Raw genomic sequence first — 22,225 nt, forward strand, 5'->3', positions numbered from 1 at the left:
TTCTATTCTCCGTGTTTTAGCGTCCCTGTTAATACAAGATGATAGAAAAATGTGGCAATAGAGAAATTAGGGCTCATACGGAGGCGTTTAGGGAGTGGTTTCTCCCTCGTTCTGTTCTCGAGTGGAACAGGGAAGGGAATGACAAGCAGTGGTACAGGGTGCCTCGGCCACCTACCGTAAGGTGGCTTTCGGAGTACCTTTGTATATGTAGACGAGGATGTACTGTTTACATAAAAAGTAAATAATGTGATGATGACTAATTAGACACAACTAAAACAATTAGAAGCGGCTAAGAGACATGTGTTGAAATTTTATCACATGTTTTACAAAAATATTTCGATGCTCACACGTGATCGGTATATTAAACACCAAAGTTATTATTGGAACTTCCATATTATGCTTTTGATACAGTAGTGGCATTTTAGATGTTAGTAATTGCAGAAGCACATGAACTCACAAAATCCAACGTGTTTACACTGGAAAACAGAGGTTGTGGTCAAAGGGCTTAAAGAAGTACAGAGAAGTTACAAACGAAGATGGGCAAAAGTCAGAAATAGGTCGTGTATTGAATAAAATCATATTCTCTAGAGACTGTTAACGCTTATTGTTCTACACTCTGTGAAGGAGTTCATGTGCATCTATGATGGATAAAATTCACTTAGTGAGAAAGAGTTTGTGGCGAACTGAGAAACGACTTTCTTAACTTACTTTTCCGAGCTAGCCCATAGGGTCTTAAGTCATAGGGCTGCTACTACGGAGGATAGCAGTTCAGACACCCGTAGAGGCAGTCAGGTTTAGGGTTCCCATGACGTCCATAAATTCTTTATGTGAATCACACGATGGTTCCCTTAAAGGAGCACTAACAATTTCTTTTCCTTGAATGCATGGCATCTGTTACTTCGAAAGAACAGACACCACGCAGATCCCGCAGTTGTGAAATACTGTATGTGCACTGAAGGGGGATCACTGCTATCAGCTGCGGTGGGACATAGAGCGGAGTCAGCGGCAACGAGCGAAAATGTGTACCGGACTGGTATTCGGACCTGGGTTTTCCTGCTTATTATGCAGGTGCAGTAACCACTGGGGCATCCGGGACATAGCGTTACCGTAACTGCACGGGCTATCTCCGTACTCTTCACGGCCCATATGTCTCGTTGCAGATCATAGCAGTGATCCCCCTTCCATTCACATGCAGTGTTTCACAGCTGCGGGATCTGCATCAAAAAAAGTTTTGCATCACTCCGGTTCCCAGAACTCCTGTGGATGTTGTATCACAGACACAGTCCCGTTGACTGTTCACAGATGTCACTAAACCCGTCCAAAGATGTAAAGAACCATTCATGAGCAGCGCCTATCCGACGGAGGGGGTCAGGCAACCGATCATTTCGAGTCATTCCACCAGGAATGAGGTACACGGCTCCTGTTGTCTGTAGTTCAACCATGCCTAGACTGTCAATACCGCGGTTCGATCGCGTCCGCATTGTTACTTTGTGCCTGGAAGGGCTCTCAACGAGCGTAGTGTCCAGGCGTCTCGGAGTGAACCAAAGCAATGTTGTTCGGACATGGAGAAGATACAGAGAGAGACAGGAACTGTCGATGACATACCTCGCCCAGGCCGCCCAAGGGCTAATACTGCAGAGGATGACCGCTACCTACGGATTATTGCTCGGAGGAACCCTGACAGCAACACCGCCATGTTGAATAATGCTTTTCGTGCAGCCACAGGACGTCGTGTTAAGACTCAAACTGTGAGGCAGCGCGGTACAGATTGGCCCAACAGCATGCCGAATGGACTGCTCAGGACTGGCATTACGTTCTCTTCACCGATGAGTGTCGCATATGACTTTAACCAGACAATCGTCGGAGACATGTTCGAAGGCAGCCCGGTCAGGCTGAACGCCTTAGACACACTGTCCAGCGAGTGCAGCAAGGTGGAGGTTCCCTGATGTTCTGTGGTGGCATTATGTGGGTCAGACGTACGCCGCTTGCGGTCATGGAAGGCGCCGTAACGGGTGTACGATACGTGAATGTCATCCTCCGACCGATAGTGCAACCATATCGGCAGCATATTGGGAAGGCATTCGTCTTCATGGACGACAATTCGCACCCCCATCGTGCACATCCTGTGAATGATTTCCTTCAGGAAAACGACATCGCCCGACTAGAGCGGCCGGCATGTTCTCCAGACATGAACTCTATCGATCATGCCTGGGATAGATTGAAAAGCGGTGTTTATGGACGACGTGACCCACCCACCATTCTGAGGGATCTACGCCGAATCGCCGTTAAGGAGTGGAACAATCTGGACCAACAGTGCCTTGATGAACTTGTTAATAGTATGGCATGACGAATACAGGCACGCATCAAAGCATGAGGCCGTGCTACTGAGTATTAGAGGTACCGGTGTGTACTCAATCTGGACCACCACCTCTGAGGGTCTCGCTGTATGGTGGTACAACATGCAATTTGTGGTTTTCATGAGCAATAAAAAGGTTGGAAACGATGTTGATGTTGATCTCTATTCCAATTTCGTGTACAGGTTCTGGAACTCTCAGAACCGAGGTGATGCAAAACTGTTTTGGTGTGTGTTAACAATTGTTTTAGAGAGATACCGCTTCATGGTATGTTACATGACCCGTAAAAATGTATATGCTGTGCAACGCATTCTGAGACTTCCGACGACGCCTTTCATAATGAAACTGGGAACATACGCTTATCATTTGAAATAGTGATCAAATTCCCGTGGTTCAAATGGCTCTGAGCACTATGGGACTTAACATCTGAGGTCATCAGTCCCCCAGAACTTAGAACTACTTAAACCTAACTAACCTAAGGACATCACAAACATCCATGCCCGAGGCAGGATTCGAACCTGCGACCGTCGCGGTCGCGCGATTCCAGACTGAAGCGCCTAGAACCGCTCGGCCACTCCGGCCGGCCCCACAGGAGAGAAGCACTGTACCAAATCTGTCTCTGCAAAGAGTAAATTCTGTGTGAAAGTTTAAGGAAATGTTCTAAACGTTTATGTAGCGTGTGTGTGAGGCGAAACATGGAAACCAGCACGGTATTCACCCAGTGGTACGTGAGAAACCGCCTAAAAACCACGTCTAGGACAGCCGACACACCGACCCCTCGTTGCTAACCCGGCGGGCTGATTCACACCTCGCCCCCATAAGCAGTCACATAAACACGTGCGGATATCCGGACGGATGGCAAAGAATCTGCACAGATGGCAACGTGTTGCCAACAAGTGGGACGCCGAGTCGATGGGGACGTTTACGGTCCCCATCTCGGAACTGGCTACCAGCGGCAAGAAAGCAAAGGCACCTTACATTCTAGTCCGTGGTGTTTTAGTGACGCTAAATCAGGCGGTGCTGCCCAGGGAGACGAACTCTGGACTGTAGGCTGCAAAGCTGCCTCAGGTGGCGGTAGTCCCGCAGTGGGACAGAGCTGGGCAGTCTACCATTTGTGTCTCGACCACGAGCTGGCAGCATGCAGGATGGCGAGCAGACCTGGGGAGATGGGGTCCTGGTTGTCATGGGGCCTGGGCTGAAGGCCTGGTGACGGGCGCAGCACCTGCATCATAGTCACTCCGTAGACTCCAGGACCGCGTCCTACGCAGACTGGGAGCGACAACGTTGCCCAACTGTCCAGAACGATTACAGGTTGGTCCTGGTGAAGGTCATGTTTCTGTGTCACCCGGGAGTGGCCCAAACAGTGTGCAGGTGTCGGTGTAGTCATGCGGTGGTGGGTCGAACAGGAGAAGCTTTCTGAAGGTTGGTCAGCGTCTCGCCCATCGACTCGCAGAAGCTTGGAGTGGGAACGTCTCGCCGTTGCTAATCAGGCAGGACGTTGTCCGCTGCTGTCAGAGTCACGCCTTCCAAAATAGAAGGAGTCAACAAAAGAAAGTACTAACTCGAACCACTGTATTTTGAGCTACTGTACATTCAGATGTTCAAATGGCTCTGAGCACTATGGGACTCAACAGCTTAGGTCATAAGTCCCCTAGAACTTAGAACTACTTAAACGTAACTAACCTAAGGACATCACACACACCCATGCCCGAGGCAGGATTCGAACCTGCGACCGTAGCAGTCCCGCGGTTCCGGACTGCAGCGCCAGAACCGCTAGACCACCGCGGCCGGCTAACTGTACATTCAGAGACAGCACATAAATACAATAAGACAAAGTTGATCGCTTTCTAGCGGCACGCAGGGGACTACTTATTCCCAGCACTTGGTGCACTGGAATACACAACAGAGTAAATGATTAGACCATTACTTACTCAACTGCGGGTTAGCACTCTCGTCCTCCGACAGCTTAAAATAGTCCGAGGCATTTTCAATGGTATTAAGATCAGGGGCCAGTCGAGGCCAGTAGAGAGGGTGTCTTACTGTTCATCACACCAGGAACGTTGGCGCTCAGCCTTGTGAATATGGCTGTTGTCGTCTTGGAAGACGGGAGTGTGCTCAACAGACACCAGGAAGATGCAGAATAAATGTTGAAATAAACACCCTGGCGTTGTCTGTTTTAATCTGAATGTGCAGGCCTACGCCATGGCAAGGAACACACTCTCGAAACAGTATAAAACCAACTGCCTCCAATATACCGTCCGAGCACTGTGAGGTAAACGCCTCGTTAGGTTGTTGGTACACTGGCTCCTTGCGTCATTGATATCCCTTTCCACCCTGGTCCGCACGATCATGTGGGCTTGGTTTTAAATTGGCCGCCCCTCAAATTCTTAGTTGTTCTGCATCACTCCAGACTGAAACGACAATTTCAGGCTCCGGATTGGGTTTGGCATTTGTTTTGTTTCATAATGCGACCACCAGAGGTCAGCAGGTGACTTCAAACTTCGGCGAGAAGCGGAGCCATGAGTCGGCGAGGTAAGCACAACGTATTTTCTTCCATTTCATTAATTTAAGGTAATGCTGCATTATTTTTGACTGAGAATTGAGCCGTGGCGCTCGTTACTGGCGTGCCAGTCTCTTGGATGTCCATTATCGATCCTTCGATGTTTCTTATCTTTGCTTGCCTTGTTGTTTTCCGCATTCGCGGGGCGAGTGGCGGTTGACGTTTGCTCGGGCTACCTGCTGAGACGCCGCGAGGTACGAGGTGGAAGCAACCACTTATATGTGGGGTTGGTTGTACGCGGTCTGCCGGTTCAGCATAGAGGATATGTGTTGGCTGCCTGCCTGTCTGCTTTCCTGATTTTGCTCGCCGTGCCTTGCGACCGCCTAGCTTGGGTTGCTGCCTGGTGTATCCTACACGAGCCATACCGGACGTCCAGCAGAAGCCAGCAGAAGTTAAGCAGCTTTGTGTTTCTTTAAAGAAAAGGAGCAAATGTATAAGACCTTTTGTAACCAATTTTGGTGGCCTCTTAAGCGTGGCCTTCGCGTTTATACTGCCTTTGGGGAGAGCTAATTCTTTTAAATTTAAATAGTTGGGATTTCCTGTTCTTTATAATCTTTTGGGGGTTTTATTTGAATTTTCTCTTAGGGGTTCCTTCCTTGTGCTTGGTTAAATGTTTACTTGTATAGCGGGAAGTGACTCCTGGTTAAAACTCGGAGAAGGTGTTTGATGTTACTGCCGCTTCCGGCATTTGTCTTTTCAATTAAGTGTTGTCATCCCTTCGAGCGACCTGGTGTCACTCCTCGTTAATTAATGCTGGTTTATGTGTACTTAATTTTGAATTGGCCATTTGAACTAATATTTTGGAGCGCAGTATAGCACTAAGGCAACCTCATTGTATACCACCTTGTGCCCCGATCTAGTACCTTAATCTTCAGTGGCACGAGTTAGCTCCACTACCGGTTTTACTGATGTGCTCCCTTCAAAATCTTGTCTTGTATAAGTTTGTCCCATGTGTGTCTGGGAACACAGAGATGAGCTTCAGAGTGACTTCAGTGTTAGTCAGTTAATGGAATCTTCATTTTGGCTTGGCTTCTACTGAAGAGTTTGAGTGGAGCGTAGTGTGTTTGATTTGTTATTCATTTAATTACTGTAAGTTTGTTTATTTAATGGGGAGCAAGACATTTAAAGACTTGATATTAACTCCCCTTTTTGCGGGGTGTTGCTAATTCGTTCCAAATGGCCTACTTATTCAATGGCAAGGCTGTTGATTAGTTGGTTACTGTGAGTACAAATTCACGCTATTTATTTGTTACCGAAATTGTTTAAGTGTCTGTGTCGTGATTCAATCACTAGCTACGTGTTTGTGCTAAACTGATATAAGCCTTACATTGCTTCGTTAAAATTTGTTGCCAGCAGACCCTTAAGACAACTAAGTTTTGTCACTACTTATGTTAACCTTTACTGGGAGCAGTATTTCAGGTGGTTAAATTTTGTCTAAAAATGTGTATTTATCTGATGTAATAAACGAGTGATAAAAGAAAAAAGCAAAGGGGCCTGGTCCTTCCCATTGTGTCCGGTTTGTAACACGTATCAAGAATGTTTCGCTGAACGTATATAAGGTGTCCAAACAAGTGCTTGAAGTGCCAGTTTTATTTTATAAATGTTTATATTTGCAGCAGCACTGACGTTCGTCACAGGTGTTAATGATGCCAAGCTCTGACACTAACCTCACTTTCAAACGCAGACAGTACAGTACAGTACAGTACAGTAAATATTCGCAGTAACGTCTGTGATCAAATAGTACTGCTTTGGTTTTTATATACAAATAAAATACCCTTTTGTCCTTAAGGACTAACAGATGAAGAAATAATACGATTTATTTTGGATGATTCCGATTTAAGTGACCTCTCCAGTAACGACGATTTTGAGGCAAGTCACGTTGCATCAAGTGTGATCAATATTTGTGCATGTCCAAGGGAATAAACTGCTTTCGGTTATTCCACATACATTCGGTATATGTGCATGCGATGTGTGTGTGTATTTAAGTGAGAATTGGCTATTTTGCAACATATATATGTTCGTATCACTTTTATCATACTACAGTATTGAAAGTCCTTGAAATAAATATAAATAAAAGCACATCTTGAACAGCAGAATATATGTTATCTGCACTGGGATAAAACCTCGTACTAGTGAAGTTAAAAAAAAAATACCACCCCGAGAATTTTTTCAGTATTTTGACCCTATTTTAAAGGTCTAATGCATGGGAATGGGCATATTTTAGATGATAGTTTGAAAAATTTTCTCTCAGAGGGGAAAGACATATGAGACAAAATCGCTACTCACCAGCCACATTATGTGCGTCCGGTTTGCTACTTCTCAGTTTGTATGTTCTTCTTATCTTTACACTGAAGATGTGCAGCTTTACGTGCGGTCGTAAACTATGGCCTTTACTTGCAGTTTTCTTCTCAATGTTCGCTCTAAACTGGTACTGTTGGACCTGTATTCACTGAGAGCAGACATTCTGGGACAGGCGCCGATTACAACTGATGAATCGCGACAGTCGAATCAGGTTCCCTTCCATTACAATATTTTTCTGACCACTGATCGTATATTTAAAAAAAAAGGTAAGAAACAGACGTAACAATCTCTGATTACTTGATAGATTACTAGGAAACGGGAGTTTGTCACTAAACCGTTTGTTCACAAATTTTTTTTTCATAAAATGCGCTTTCAGTGCTGTTATGTTCTCGGTATTCTGTTTCATGTCCTTAAACTTGATCCAGCTGCCGTAACATCGTGAAAGTCCATCAAATGGATAGTGCATGGTCTAACATGCGAAGCTGTGGTTCGCACTGAAATTCCAAAGTTCAAAAGATATGACAAATGCTTTTTGTTAACTACAATTCTACTAGCTAAGGACGTAATGCTTTATTCCTGGAAGTGTATTAGCACAAATAAGGCATAGTGTTTCAATAATAATGGCATCTGGAACAAAAACTTTTTTTCCTATCTGTCGGAAAGTGACATTTTTGAGAGCGTTTCTGTTTACTAAATACACGATGATTCTTGAAAAGAAGAAAACGGTAGACAGCCAGTCTTAATACGAGGGTTGTCCACAAAGTAAGTTCCGATCGGTCGCAAAATGGAAACCACTGGGAAAAAATCTGGTAAAGCTTTGCACAGATGTGTTGGGCAGTGTCTCTAGTTATGCCCGTCGATCGTGTCGCTCGCCCTTTTCAGTTTTGAGTGAACAGTGAGCACGTAAAGATGCGTATGGAATAGCGTCCTCCGCCAAGTACGAGGGCTTGGTTAGAGATTTCGCCTGTGTCATGCAGCCCACATAACACAGCTGTCGAGCAGTTCCTTCTTCATGCCAATTCTTGGCCGCACACTGCAGGGGCAATGAAGACGCTCCTGCACCGTTTCCGATGAGAAGTGTTTGATCATCCACAATACAGTCAGTAATTGGCTCCGTCTGAGTCTCATCTCTGCTCACAAGAGCCGCTGGCTATGAAGACAAAATTTTCCCACCGACAACGAGCTGCCGACCAGTGCAGATAACTGGCCGAAAGCACAGGCGGCTGCTTTCTATGACGAGGATATTGGAAAGTTGGTAAAACACTACGACAGCACTCGAAGTTGGAGCGGCGACTATGTAGAAAAGTAGGTGGAAGGTGTACCTAGCTGTTGCAAATAAAACGTTTCTGGTCTTCACTGTGGTTTCCATTTCGCGACCGATCGGAACCTACTTTCTGCACAGCCCTCTCAATACTGCTGATGTGAGCAAATATCGCAGCTGCCGGTTTCAAACTGGAAGGTTCATCTTCAGGCGGCTGTTCACACCGAGTGAGGTGGCGCAGTAGTTTAAAACACTGGACTCGCATTTGGGAGGACGACGGTTCAAAACTACATCCGGTCATCCTGATACAGGCTTCCGTAAATGCCGGGATGGTTTCTTTGAAAGAGCAAGGCCGACTTCCTTCCCAATCCTTCCTTAATCCAATGGAACCGAAGACCTCCCTGTCTGGTCCCCTCCCCCGAATCAAACAACCAACGTCTGTTCACATTTACATTAGTTCGTTAATGTTTACATTAGTTCATAAAGGTAAAAAAATAAAGAGCCAACAGCTAATATAAACAACAAAAAACGTAATATAAACGTGAACAGCCGTCTAAAGGTGACCTTGCTGGTTCGAAATCGATGACAGCGCTGTTTTTGTAAGTAAAGAGCGTTGTTAATAGTGGCTGGTTGCTGTTTCCTTCTTTGCAAAAATTAACTTGAAAAAATTTTGTTATTGGCATATGGAACCAGTCCGTTTCCTGATACGGCACTTAAAATATTCTTAATAAAGTCTTTTCCAATTTGCCTAATTATTTACAGTTACGCGGTTACCTGTGTAATTCTATCGTATCACAATACCTTCTCAATTTTTGGATACAAATGGTTGTCAGATATTCACCGTTTTTTCTTTCCCCTGACACATGTCACATTTGGCAGTTAAATCGATTTCTACGAGGGCTTGCTGAAAAGTAGTGCCTCCGATTTTTTTATACGAAAACTCCCAAAATCTTTCTAAAAAATAAAACACACTTTATCAATATTCTAAATCGTTATTCTTCATAAAAATAAATGTCGTGTGACGAGGGCCTCCCGTCGTGTAGACCGCTCGCCTGGTGCCAGTCTTAACGCCACTTCGCCACTTCGGCGACTTGCGCGTCGATAGGAATGAAACGATGATGATTAGGACAACACAACACCGAGTCCCTGAGCGTAGAAAATCTCCGACCCAGCCGAGAATCGAACCCGGGCCCTTAGGATTGACAGTCTGTCTCGCTGACAACCCTCCCCCCCTTTTTTTGTGGACGTGCAAGACATCCTGGTCAAATTCGAAGTTCGATGGTTGATCCTTCCACTCAGTTTTTTATTACAGAGGCCAACCGGCTCTCTGACCGAACAACCGGCCGAAGTGGCCGTGCGGTTAAAGGCGCTGCAGTCTGGAACCGCAAGACCGCAGGTTCGAATCCTGCCTCGGGCATGGATGTTTGTGATGTCCTTAGGTTAGTTAGGTGTAACTAGTTCTAAGTTCTAGGGGACTAATGACCTCAGCAGTTGAGTCCCATAGTGCCCAGAGCCATTGAACCATTTGACCGAACACGCTGAGCTACCGTGCCGGCATCCACTCAGCTTCCATGGACGGACGTTATTCTTCATGTGAACGTATTTATATCTCAACATAGACACCTTGTTGAGAAACACACTGCTACCAACAAGAGGCCATTTTGTTTATACCGTAAACTGTTTGTCTTGGTTGATGACGGGGCCCACATCCTCATCTCTACTTGCATCGCTTCATCAATATCAAAGTGAAGTCCTCTGAGGCGTTCTTTAAGTTTTTGAAAGAGCTGTAAATTGAGTGGTGCCAAGTCGGGACTGTATGGAGGATGATCGGTGACACACTGTAGCAGACGTTGCCGCGCTCTTGTGTGGTCTGGCATTGTCATTCTGAAGTGCTCCCTGTGTGGACGAACGTATCCTGCGGTTAGGAAATTAATTACTGCACGCTGTTTCTCATGCGCCGAAATAGTTACTTTATACTCCGCAACTTTACAGGCTCCAATTCGGAGCCCTATAGCGACAGAGGTTTGCAACTAGCGTCAGCGATACGGGAAAGCTGACCGAGTAATATGTGTGACATGCAATACCTCTATTGAAATAGAGAACAGAAAAAAGTCGGAGGCGTAACTTTCACCACGCCCTCCTATTTCCCGTCTTCAAATGTGTCGTTGAGTTATCAACGGGATGAGCTGTTTGTGGAGGGGCTCCATAAGGCGAGAGGTTCGGGTGAAGGAAACTAGGCCAGTAGTGGCAGTGGCGAGACAGAGATACGCAGAGGGACAGCAGCATTTGTCTCCGAAGAGCCGGTGTCATCAGCCTTCTGCCGGGGAATATCGTCTCCATCGGCGGCCGCAGACGAGCGGCTAATGTCAGTATAAGAGCGGCCGGGGCGTCGCGACGATTCGTGAAACATGGCGGTCTGCCCCACGGGCCTTCCGTTGCTGCTGCTGCTGCTCCTGGTAAGCGACACTGTCTAAATACCTCGGGCGCAGCCGTCGCACTCGTCTTATATCCGCTCTCTGATGGTGGGGGAAACCAGCCTCTTCAATCAAATGATGGGAAAATTGAGGGGTGTTTTGATTCGAAGTGCAGTAAACTTAACGACGTTTTCAGTGTTTGTAACGGTGCTTGGAATCCGAGTGGAGAAAGCTATTATGGAAAATGTAGCGGTCTATTTCTGTGAGTGATTCTCTGACGGACATTGCGTTACAGGATCACGAGACTGGCTTCCTAATACTACTGCTAAATAACGACTCTCTTCTATACAGGGACAATCCTGTGAGTTGTCACACTTTATTTTACGGGAACGGATCAAGATATCGAAACAAGATTTCCGGCATCTTATGTCGCTCAGAGGGGCACCTGGTTCAATTATATGTTTAAATCCTCTCAATTCTTCTACTAGTCGACGTTCTGAAACATGAATGTTTCGCCTAATGGAACGTAGTACTTGATTCGACGACGGAGCTCCTCTTTGGGGCGTTTACATCACGGTAGCTGATTCTGCCTGCATCGGTTATTTTTGCCAAAAGTTTAAGCCCTACCATGATTTCAAGAACTTTCGAACGCCATTAACCTTGTGAGCATCTGATCTTCGGTCGTGTCTACTCATCGTACTTAAAAAAAAAATAGTGCCATGACACACAGTGCGTAAGTAGAAAAGTCGTGTACAAACATACAAAAATTCTGAAAGTTTCCTTCCGGCATACGTAGACCATGTAAGGTGTGCGCGCCATGCATATCGGAATCAGGTTTCCAGCAAGCAACAATTTTTCAAAAAAAATATTTTGTTATGTTGTTATTACTCGTGGGTTCCTTGCATACGGAGACGTGGAAGCATTTATGATACTTCTAAATAGAAAAAAATAACTAGTTTAAATTGTTTTTTAGGAAGTACGGTTATAGGACTCTTCGCAAATACTTGGAGCTATGCTATTAATAAAATTAGCCAGTTGAGGCCAAACATGATGGTACATTGCAGTTCCATATGCTTCGTCATGTAAATGTGGAAAACGGAGTTGAAATAATTTTTTTGTGATTTTACTCACAAACAATTGCTGTTAAAGTCGGAAAAGTGATATCATTGCATTTTAAGAAACTGTTACATGCGTATTTCAGACAACGAAAATGGTACGAAGAAGAAGCTTTTTGGAGGCAATATCGCATTAGTTACTGCATATTATTGACGAAAAGTTTCGTCTTTGAAACTGTCACATTCTGATCTTCAAACAATTTTTAGTTATTAATTGTGTTCTCATCTTTTGATCTACAAAAAATTTTCAGTTATTAATTGTGTTTCAAATGTCGAAACCAGCTGTCAGTGATAAATAGTAATTAACGCGATCTCGACTACAAAAAATTTTTTCCAAGCTATATATAGATGGCTCTTCCCATTTTCTCAGTATGAGAAACTTCAATCAATGTTACGAGGATTAACAAAATGGCGAAATTTACCCTTCGTTTATTATCACTTTCCAAAAGCCTTCTTTCGCTGTCCTGAACTGTCAGCGAAATGTTAAGAGGGTCCATGTTAGGAATAAATCGCATAAATTACTTATATGAATGCGGACACGTCAGAAAGAACAGACACAGCACATTTACATGATTTGATTGGTCCAGGTAACCAGTGGATCCACCTTTTTCAGTGCATATGCAGAAAAGTGTCCGACGTCTTGTGGGAATCTCAGAAAGCGGACATGCAAGAAATGGACACGGACTGCGTATAGGTGGCGCTCGATGTAAATGTGAAACGGCCGTTAGAAGTGTCGACATAGTCTGCGCAGGTGGTTAGCGCTCAAGATAGTAAACTGGATATCCGGGTTCGTACCCCGATGCGGTGTGCATTTTGACTCGTCGACGCTGCAGATTCTGCATTATGTCCCGATGCAGCTCGCAGGAGGGATCTTCTCCCTACTTTTCATTTCCTCCCCTCATCATCTTCAGTTCGCATAAATTGCTGGTGGTATATTGTTTTTGACGTGATTCATTCTAGGAATGACCTCTTCTACAACTACGGAACGCTACTTCACTCTAATGAAAATAAAACACATCTATTTATTTAGCACTTGAGTAGGTACCAAGGTTTGTCGTTCTCTTTCCATTATTCCTCCTATTTTTGCCCTAAATGCGTTTCTTCTCAGAAACCTGACAATTTATTCAGAAGATCGTATACTGAAAGTCATTTGCCTGAGGTTGCAATTCCTAAAGACTTCGTGATGTTCTAATTTTAAGGCTCTTATAAGTAGTCTTCTTCCGCATCAGCTGACGATTATATATCTAATTTAATCGACCCAAAATGCGTGAATAAAATGTATTTTAAGTAAAAGGAGGTCAAAAAATGAAACCTTATTTGCAATATCGTTTGGCTGAAAGGTCAACACTGATCAAAACCAATATTTCAGAATTATTTTCATTATTAGAAGAGCTTATACAGCCGTCCCTCATAAATGACGTCTATGTGGTTCCTAAGAATTATGATTTTATTGTCTTCGTACTGCTTGTTATACGACTCTGGTTACTTTACATTTTCAGTATGTAGCTATTCACGAAATTTTATTACACGTTTAATCTATTATTTCAGGTCTTAAGTTCGTAGTTTCCTTCACCAGAGACATTGTTTGCATGTAATGTGTACATTGCGTCTTATGTGAATGGTGTTCTTTCTCCCGTTTCTTTTTTACAGTTTTCGCGTGTCGTAGATTGTAATAGTGTCATGGTATCGAAAATATTGTTAACAATGACTGCAACTCCTTCCAAAATATTCTTTTTCGTAATGTGTTTTCTAATTTTCTGAAGAAGTCTGGAAACTGACAAAATAAATATTTCTACGAAAGCCAGAAATCTGCACAGTGATAAGAGTGTAAGAAAGTACGCTGTCCTGCAAAATCTGAAATCTGCGAATCCTTATCCTGTGTAATTGCAGACGATTTGTTAACATTTTTCATTCGCGCTTCCACTATCATATAAAAACCCGTTTACTTACCGAGGAAAATGGTCTCATATTTTACTATTTATAATACTAGCTTCTATGATGCATTGCGTGAGCTAATTTTATCCTTTTTGTCGCATGTATTCATTTTTTCCTCTTCTTCTGTCACTCTCTTTCCGGAAATTTTTTGCTGGAGACAATGCAAAATACAGCTTCTTCAGTTCTTCGTTCCTCAAGTGAATAGACGTGTACCCTTCTTGTACAATCCGGAATCCAGCTTGATTGAGGTTGTGGTGGATGAAATATAATAAAGAACGGCGTCAGCTACAAGATTAATGAAAATTTGTAATCAACAAAATTTTGCTTCTGGGATTCTTACAAGAAATTTTCCCACAATTCTCTAATTAGACTCCGAAACAACATTGAAGCTAAATAAAAGAATGACTAAAATGTCAAACTGGCTCAGATGATTCGACGCTGTATGTTAGTCTGTACCAACTGTACACTACCTCTTTGAGAAAGGAATTCTGAATTTGTTGAAACTGGAAAGAGTATGTAATTCAGTTATCATGTAGTTATGCAGTGTAATTTAATATTTTAATGAATAAGAATGTAAGCTTTTCGTCATTGAAGGGATTTTTTTCTGTTTGTAATGTTTTAAGAACTGCTCTCTCTCTCTGTCTTCCTCTCTGCGGAGGATTATTCACTGTTATCAAAGTTTACGGTTGACCTAACACGTCTGCCAGAGCGTAATTGAACCAACTACTGCCCCTGTTAGGGCCAACCGAGCTAAGCAGTCATCAAACTTTAAACTGTCACGCAATCTGCTGTGAATTTCATTTTGTAAACATCATCCTTGACAGTAACTACACCTTATCCGCCGTATTATTGCCATAGCACTAACATAAAAAAGGTCGTACCTGGATAGTAGTTGTATTCCGTCACTGTTTCCCTTATTTACCGTGCTTCCTCTAAGTAAACAATGCATTCTTCTTACTACTTGTTTGTGAGAACATTTGATAAGGTCTAAGGTTCACGTAACTCAACAACATCCATAATCTGAATTGTATTTCAAAATTAGCAAATTAAGTCATTTATCGACATGTCCACCCCCGGTAGCTGAGTGGTCAGCGCGGCAGAATGTCAATCCTGCCCGGGTTCGATTCCCGGCTGGGTCGGAGATTTTCTCCGCTCAGGAACTGGGTGTTGTGTTGTCCTTATCATCGTCATTTCATCCCCATCAATACGCAAGTCGCCGAGGTGGCATCAAATCGAAAGACTTGCACCCGGCGAACGGTCTACCCGATGGGAGGCCCTGGTCACACGACATTTATTTTTATTTGTCGACATCAGATTTGCATAACTGAGTTACATAAAAATGTTTCGGAGATGGCGTACATAAACAACATGCACTGACATACAAGACAAAATACACTCCTGGAAATGGAAAAAAGAACACATTGACACCGGTGTGTCAGACCCACCATACTTGCTCCGGACACTGCGAGAGGGCTGTACAAGCAATGATCACACGCACGGCACAGCGGACACACCAGGAACCGCGGTGTTGGGCGTCGAATGGCGCTAGCTGCGCAGCATTTGTGCACCGCCGCCGTCAGTGTCAGCCAGTTTGCCGTGGCATACGGAGCTCCATCGCAGTCTTTAACACTGGTAGCATGCCGCGACAGTGTGGACGTGAACCGTATGTGCAGTTGACGGACTTTGAGCGAGGGCGTATAGTGGGCATGCGGGAGGCCGGTTGGACGTACCGCCGAATTGCTCAACACGTGGGGCGTGAGGTCTCCACAGTACATCGATGTTGTCGCCAGTGGTCGGCGGAAGGTGCACGTGCCCGTCGACCTGGGACCGGACCGCAGCGACGCACGGATGCACGCCAAGACCGTAGGATCCTACGCAGTGCCGTAGGGGACCGCACCGCCACTTCCCAGCAAATTAGGGACACTGTTGCTCCTGGGGTATCGGCGAGGACCATTCGCAACCGTCTCCATGAAGCTGGGCTACGGTCCCGCACACCGTTAGGCCGTCTTCCGCTCACACCCAACATCGTGCAGCCCGCCTCCAGTGGTGTCGCGACAGGCGTGAATGGAGGGACGAATGGAGACGTGTCGTCTTCAGCGATGAGAGTCGCTTCTGCCTTGGTGCCAATGATGGTCGTATGCGTGTTTGGCGCCGTGCAGGTGAGCGCCACAATCAGGACTGCATACGACCGAGGCACACAGGGCCAACACCCGGCATCATGGTGTGGGGAGCGATCTCCTACACTGGCCGTACACCACTGGTGATCGTCGAGGGGACACTGAATAGTGCACGGTACATCCAAACCGTAATCGAACCCATCGTTCTACCATTCCTAGACCGGCAAGGGAACTTGCTGTTGCTCTAGAAGGTGTAAGTCAACTACCCTGGCCAGCAAGATCTCCGGATCTGTCCCCCATTGAGCATGTTTGGGACTGGATGAAGCGTCGTCTCACGCGGTCTGCACGTCCAGCACGAACGCTGGTCCAACTGAGGCGCCAGATGGAAATGGCATGGCAAGCTGTTCCACAGGACTACATCCAGCATCTCTACGATCGTCTCCATGGGAGAATAGCAGCCTGCATTGCTGCGAAAGGTGGATATACACTGTACTAGTGCCGACATTGTGCATGCTCTGTTGCCTGTGTCTATGTGCCTGTGGTTCTGTCAGTGTGATCATGTGATTTATATGACCCCAGGAATGTGTCAATAAAGTTTCCCCTTCCTGGGACAATGAATTCACGGTGTTCTTATTTCAATTTACAGGAGTGTATATTACCGGCGTTATACTGGATTTTCACAAACGGTCTGAAGATCTTGTAAGGTTGTTGCAATGTACGTTGTGTTGAGAAATAACTGCTAAGAAGAAAATTCGTTATGTTGCACCATTTCCTGTTTAATTAGTCGATAAGGTCTTTTCGCACTTGAATTCAAGCGCCCCGCCAGAGACGGTGTCACCAAACGTCTGCTTCTCTTGGTTTCCTGAACCCCAACAAGAGAACTTTACAAAAATGGACGTGGGGCGGTAGTAAGGATCGGACCCGTGCCAAGGGCTGAGCAGCTTCGTGCTCTGTCATTTACACTATGAGCACAACTGACACTAATTATATCTGGCGGGCCGCTTGAATTGGCCCGCGCAACGGTCTGAGTGCGTACCTCAATATATCACTTTTTCTTAAAGCTGTTTCCCAGCACACCTTACCGTGCAACATCCATACATGCTTCTCAGATTGTTTTTGGCCACCCTGTATAAATAAACAAATGTGTATATAATATTATTAGTTTCTGTCGTTAAAATGGTCAACAGCAGTACCAGTTATCCAAATAATAAAACAAGTCTGATGAACTTTTAAAAACGATCAGTGTGGCTGTGTCTAGCTTGTCCCTGAGTATATTCCTTTTGCGGCCGAAGATTTTCGTCTCTTCAGTGTGTGATCACTGCAGACTTATTGTAAGTGTTGTATGGAAATACAATGAGATACGGTACTTTATAATCTGTATGACTCTAATGGAGTGCAGACATTTTATTTGCCACAACTTCCTATTCGAGATAATGTACAAAACCCTCATCCTTCCCCTGTGCAGTGGCGGTTTAGGTCTACATCATGTGCCTTCCAAAGCGGTAGCCCTTTTCATTGGCTCTCACATGACGTTGTGGCACAGTAGACTTACGTGCCTTACCAGCCTATTGCTGGAAGACCTTTGCACCACGCTCTCTCGCAGCAACTATCCAACTTTCGGAAGTCCCGCCGCCCTTCTTTTACTTCCGCCACTTTTTCCTTGAACTGAGCTGCGTCCGTACTATGATACTGCCGGAGAAATTGACATCCACGAAGGAGATCTATGATTTCCTTCAGCAGCACATGTCACGGAATGTGGTTGAGGGGAAGCTTCCACAAGTCGACTCCTTACCTTGACACTGACATCCTGTCTGCATGCTACCTTACTGTCAATGGGAAGCTTGCATGCCGGTCACGCCTTCAAAGGATTCACCTCGCAGACACCCCGCTGTGTATTGCCTGTGATGCTTTGGACACAGACGATCACCGCCTGGTATGCAGATCCGCGAGACGAGTCTGGTTCTTAGTGCGACATATGTTGTCCCTAATTACTCGAAGGACTCCTCATCAGATACCTACTCAACTGCTCATCTTTCCGGTCGTTGGATACTTTCTGCAAGCAAAGACGAACTCTGTGAGGCGGATTTGTGGACACGCAGCACACTCACACTGTCCGCCGCTCGTGGTCTCGCGGTAGCGTTCTCGCTTCCCGAGCACGGGGTCCCGGGTTCGATTCCCGGCGGGGTCAGGGATTTTCACCTGCCTCGAGATGACTGGGTGTTTGTGTTGTCCTCATCATTTCATCATCATCCAGGAAAGTGGCGAAATTGGACTGAGTAAAGATTGGGTAATTGTACGGGCGCTGATGACCACGCAGTTGAGCGCCCCACAAACCAAACATCATCATCATCATCACCACGCAGCACACTACTTGTTTGCTGATGGCGAGAAACGTATACTTAACTTTTGGCAGTTCCTTAATGAACGCCACTGTGCAGTTGTCCGCAGTCCAAAATACAGACAATTTTTCTTCAATTTCCTCTGCGATGTCTTCCTTAACACCTCAGATTTGTGGTGTTCCTGCCATGAAGAGTTGATCGCAGCCTCTTCCACACACAGAACCGATATATTCACTGGTCATCGGAATGATCTTCTTAGTCTGACGTCTTGGTACGCCCTTGTCTTCGTGTGACACCTGTTTCCTTATATTCTTGGTGGTATTACTGCCAAAACTAAATAAGTAAATAAATAATCACAAGAGAAGTTTTGCGCGTCTGTTATGAGTCTTATGTATCTGTACGTTGTTGCCAGACGTTAGAGTTGATGGTGGTGAAGTGAGTAGCGTTCGAGCTTCATAAGACGAACGCGTCTGACGCGACGGTTCGACTTCCGGTGAAACTCAGTTATTAATCCACATTTTTTCTTCACTGGTCACATTATTTAATTTATATGATATTTCAGAGGTAATATAAAGAAAAAAACTACGTGTATTTTCATGACTTTGTGGTGAATGTAACATTTTATTTGACTATTTACTATGTGTAGCTAAAGTTTAACGCACGAGGGACAGGCTTGGAAAGCGCAATCCAAACTTCGATAAACAATGATGCGAATGACGTAATTCACAATCACTAATACAATAAGTCACAATCTGTCGGATCACAGGAATAACGTACAGTTACTCTTCGGATGTGCTTTTGAGATCACACGATGCAGGTTGGTATGTCATACAGACATGAAAACATAAATTGAAACTTCATGCAAAGTACACGTGGTATTTTTTTCATTCTATTATCTCTTAAATGCCGTATAAATAAAATAATATAACTATTGATGAAAAAAGTAGATTAATAACTAGGTTTCAGTGGTTTGAGCGTTCGTCTCATGTTGCTTGAACGCTAATCACTTCACCACCCCGAGTGACATTTATGTACATATATACAAGCCACATAACAGATGCACAAAACTTCTCTTGCGATTCTCTCGGAATTTCCAGAGTAGTGCAGCTTACTACCTGCAGATAATGTTGTTTTAAAGGCCTACTGAAGGTGTACAGAGTTTGAAGTAAATCTGTGATACCAACGTTGTGGCCTCTCCTTTTACGTGTTTCTGACGTCATGTATGCTGAACTATATGTCGTACAATGATATAAATTTGTGGGTATATTCAGTGGTATAAATGGATGCTGCTGCGAAATACAGGGTGATTCAAAAAGAATACCACAACTTTAAAAATGTGTATTTAATGAAAGCAACATAATATAACCTTCTGTTATACATCATTACAAAGAGTATTTAAAAAGGTTTTTTTTCACTCAAAAACAAGTTCAGAGATGTTCAATATGGCCCCCTCCAGATACTCGAGCAATATCAACCCGATACTCCAACTCGTTCCACACTCTCTGTAGCATGTCAGGCATAACAGTTTGGATAGCTGCTGTTATTTCTCGTTTCAAATCATCAATGGTGGCTAGGAGAGGTGGCCGAAACACCATATCCTTAACATACCCCCATAAGAAAAATCGCGGGGGTTAAGATCAGGGCTTCTTGGAGGCCAGTGATGAAGTGCTCTGTCACGGGCTGCCTGGCGGCCTATCCATCGCCTCGGGTAGTTGACGTTCAGGTAGTTACGGACAGATAAGTGCCAATGTGGTGGCGCTCCATCCTGCTGAAATATGAATTGTTGTGCTTCTTGTTCGAGCTGAGGGAACAGCCAATTCTCTAACATCTCCAGATACTGTAGTCCAGTTACAGTAGCACCTTCGAAGAAAAAGGGACCAAAAACTTTATTGGCTGAAATGGCACAGAAAACGTTCACCTTAGGCGAGTCACGTTCATACTGAGTTGTTTCCCGCGGATTCTCAGTGCCCCATATACAGACATTGTGACGGTTGACTTTCCCGTTAGTGTGGAAAGTTGCTTCATCACTAAACACAATCTTTGAAACGAAAGATTCATCTGTTTCCATTTGAGCAAGGATAAAATCACAGAAATCGATTCTTTTAATCTTATCAGCTGCAGACAGTGCTTGAACCAATTTCAGACGATAAGGTTTCATAACTAACCTTTTTCGTAGGACTCTCCATACAGTTGATTGTGGAATTTGCAGCTCTCTGCTAGCTCTGCGAGTCGATTTTCCTGGGCTGTGAACAAATGCTTGCTGGATGCGTGCTACATTTTCATCACTCGTTCTCGGCTGTCCAGAACTTTTCCCTTTGCACAAACACCCATTCTCTGTAAACTGTTTATACCAACGTTTAATACACCACCTATCAGGAGGTTTAACACCATACTTCGTTCGAAATGCACGCTGAACAACTGTCGTCGATTCACTTCTGCCGTACTCAATAACACAAAAAGCTTTCTGTTGAGCGGTCGCCATCTTAGCATGAAATGACGCTGACGCCTAGTCAACAGCGCCTCAAGCGAACAAATGTACAACTAAATGAAACTTTATAGCTCCCTTAATTCGCCGACAGATAGTGCTTAGCTCTGCCTTTTGTCGTTGCAGAGTTTTAAATTCCTAAAGTTGTGGTATTCTTTTTGAATCACCCTGTACATTGCGGATAGGGCTAGTATTAAAAAAATAATAAAGTATTGCATGGACTGCAAAAAAGTAATAAGCAATAAACATTTTTTTCCTTTCATAGGTTATGCGTGCGTGGGTGTGTATGTGTGTGTGTGTGTGTGTGTGTGTGTGTGTGTGTGTGTGTTTGTATGTGTGTGAGTGTGAGCGTGTGTGTTTGGGAGGGGGAGATGTAACTGGGAAAAATTTCATTACGATATGAAATTATGTGTTAAGAATGTTGCAAGTCGGTAAGTACTCTCATTCTCAAATACTGTATGAATATAATCTGGGTATTTGTGTTACGCTTCTTCTTCACCCCCACCCCTCAGAGATAGATGGTTCTCCCCAACAGTGCATGTTTCATTTTTCGCTTTGTATCCAACGATGATGATTCATCAATTTTCCGGCACGGTAGCTGAGCGAGTTCGGTCAGACCACTAGCTGGCCCCTGTAATAAAAAACAGTGCGAAAATATCAACAACGAACTTCAACGGATGTCATGTGACGTTCACTACGACCAAATACAACAAACAAACAAACAAAAACAAGGGGGGGGGGTAGCGTCTTTGATTCATAATCAAAATGTTTTCGGTCCCGAGTTCTAATCCCGCCGCTGCTTAAATTTTGATTAATAATCAGCATTGGCGGCCGAAGACTTCGGCATAAGAAGTCACCCCATTCTGCCAACAGCCTTCTCAAAGAGGGAGGAGGAGCGGACGGAGGTTCAGGGCACTCTCTTGTCCTAAGGGAGGGAAACTGCCCCTAAAGGTGGAATAATCAGCAATAATCAACGGCATGAGGATGCAGAAGGCAATGGAAACCACTGCATTACACACGCAACGTGTATCTACAGATCGTGTGGCTTGTAATTGAAGAAATGTCATGATGATCTCTCCATTGGCAAAAGATTCCGGAATAGTCCACCATTCGGATCTCTGGGAGGGGACAGCCAAGGGGGAGGTTACCATGAGAAAAAGACTGAATAATAAAAGGAAGGATAACGTTCTATGATTCGGGGAGTGGAATGTCAGAAGCTTGAACGTGGTAGGGAAACTAGAAAATCTGAAAAGGGAAATGCATTTCTGGTTTGATGAGTATAGGTTAATATCAACAGCAGCAGAAAATGGTAAAATAGGAGCAGGATTCGTTATGAAGAGGAAG

This window comes from Schistocerca cancellata, chromosome 9 (assembly GCF_023864275.1).
Source record: "Schistocerca cancellata isolate TAMUIC-IGC-003103 chromosome 9, iqSchCanc2.1, whole genome shotgun sequence".
NCBI lineage: Eukaryota > Metazoa > Arthropoda > Insecta > Orthoptera > Acrididae > Schistocerca > Schistocerca cancellata.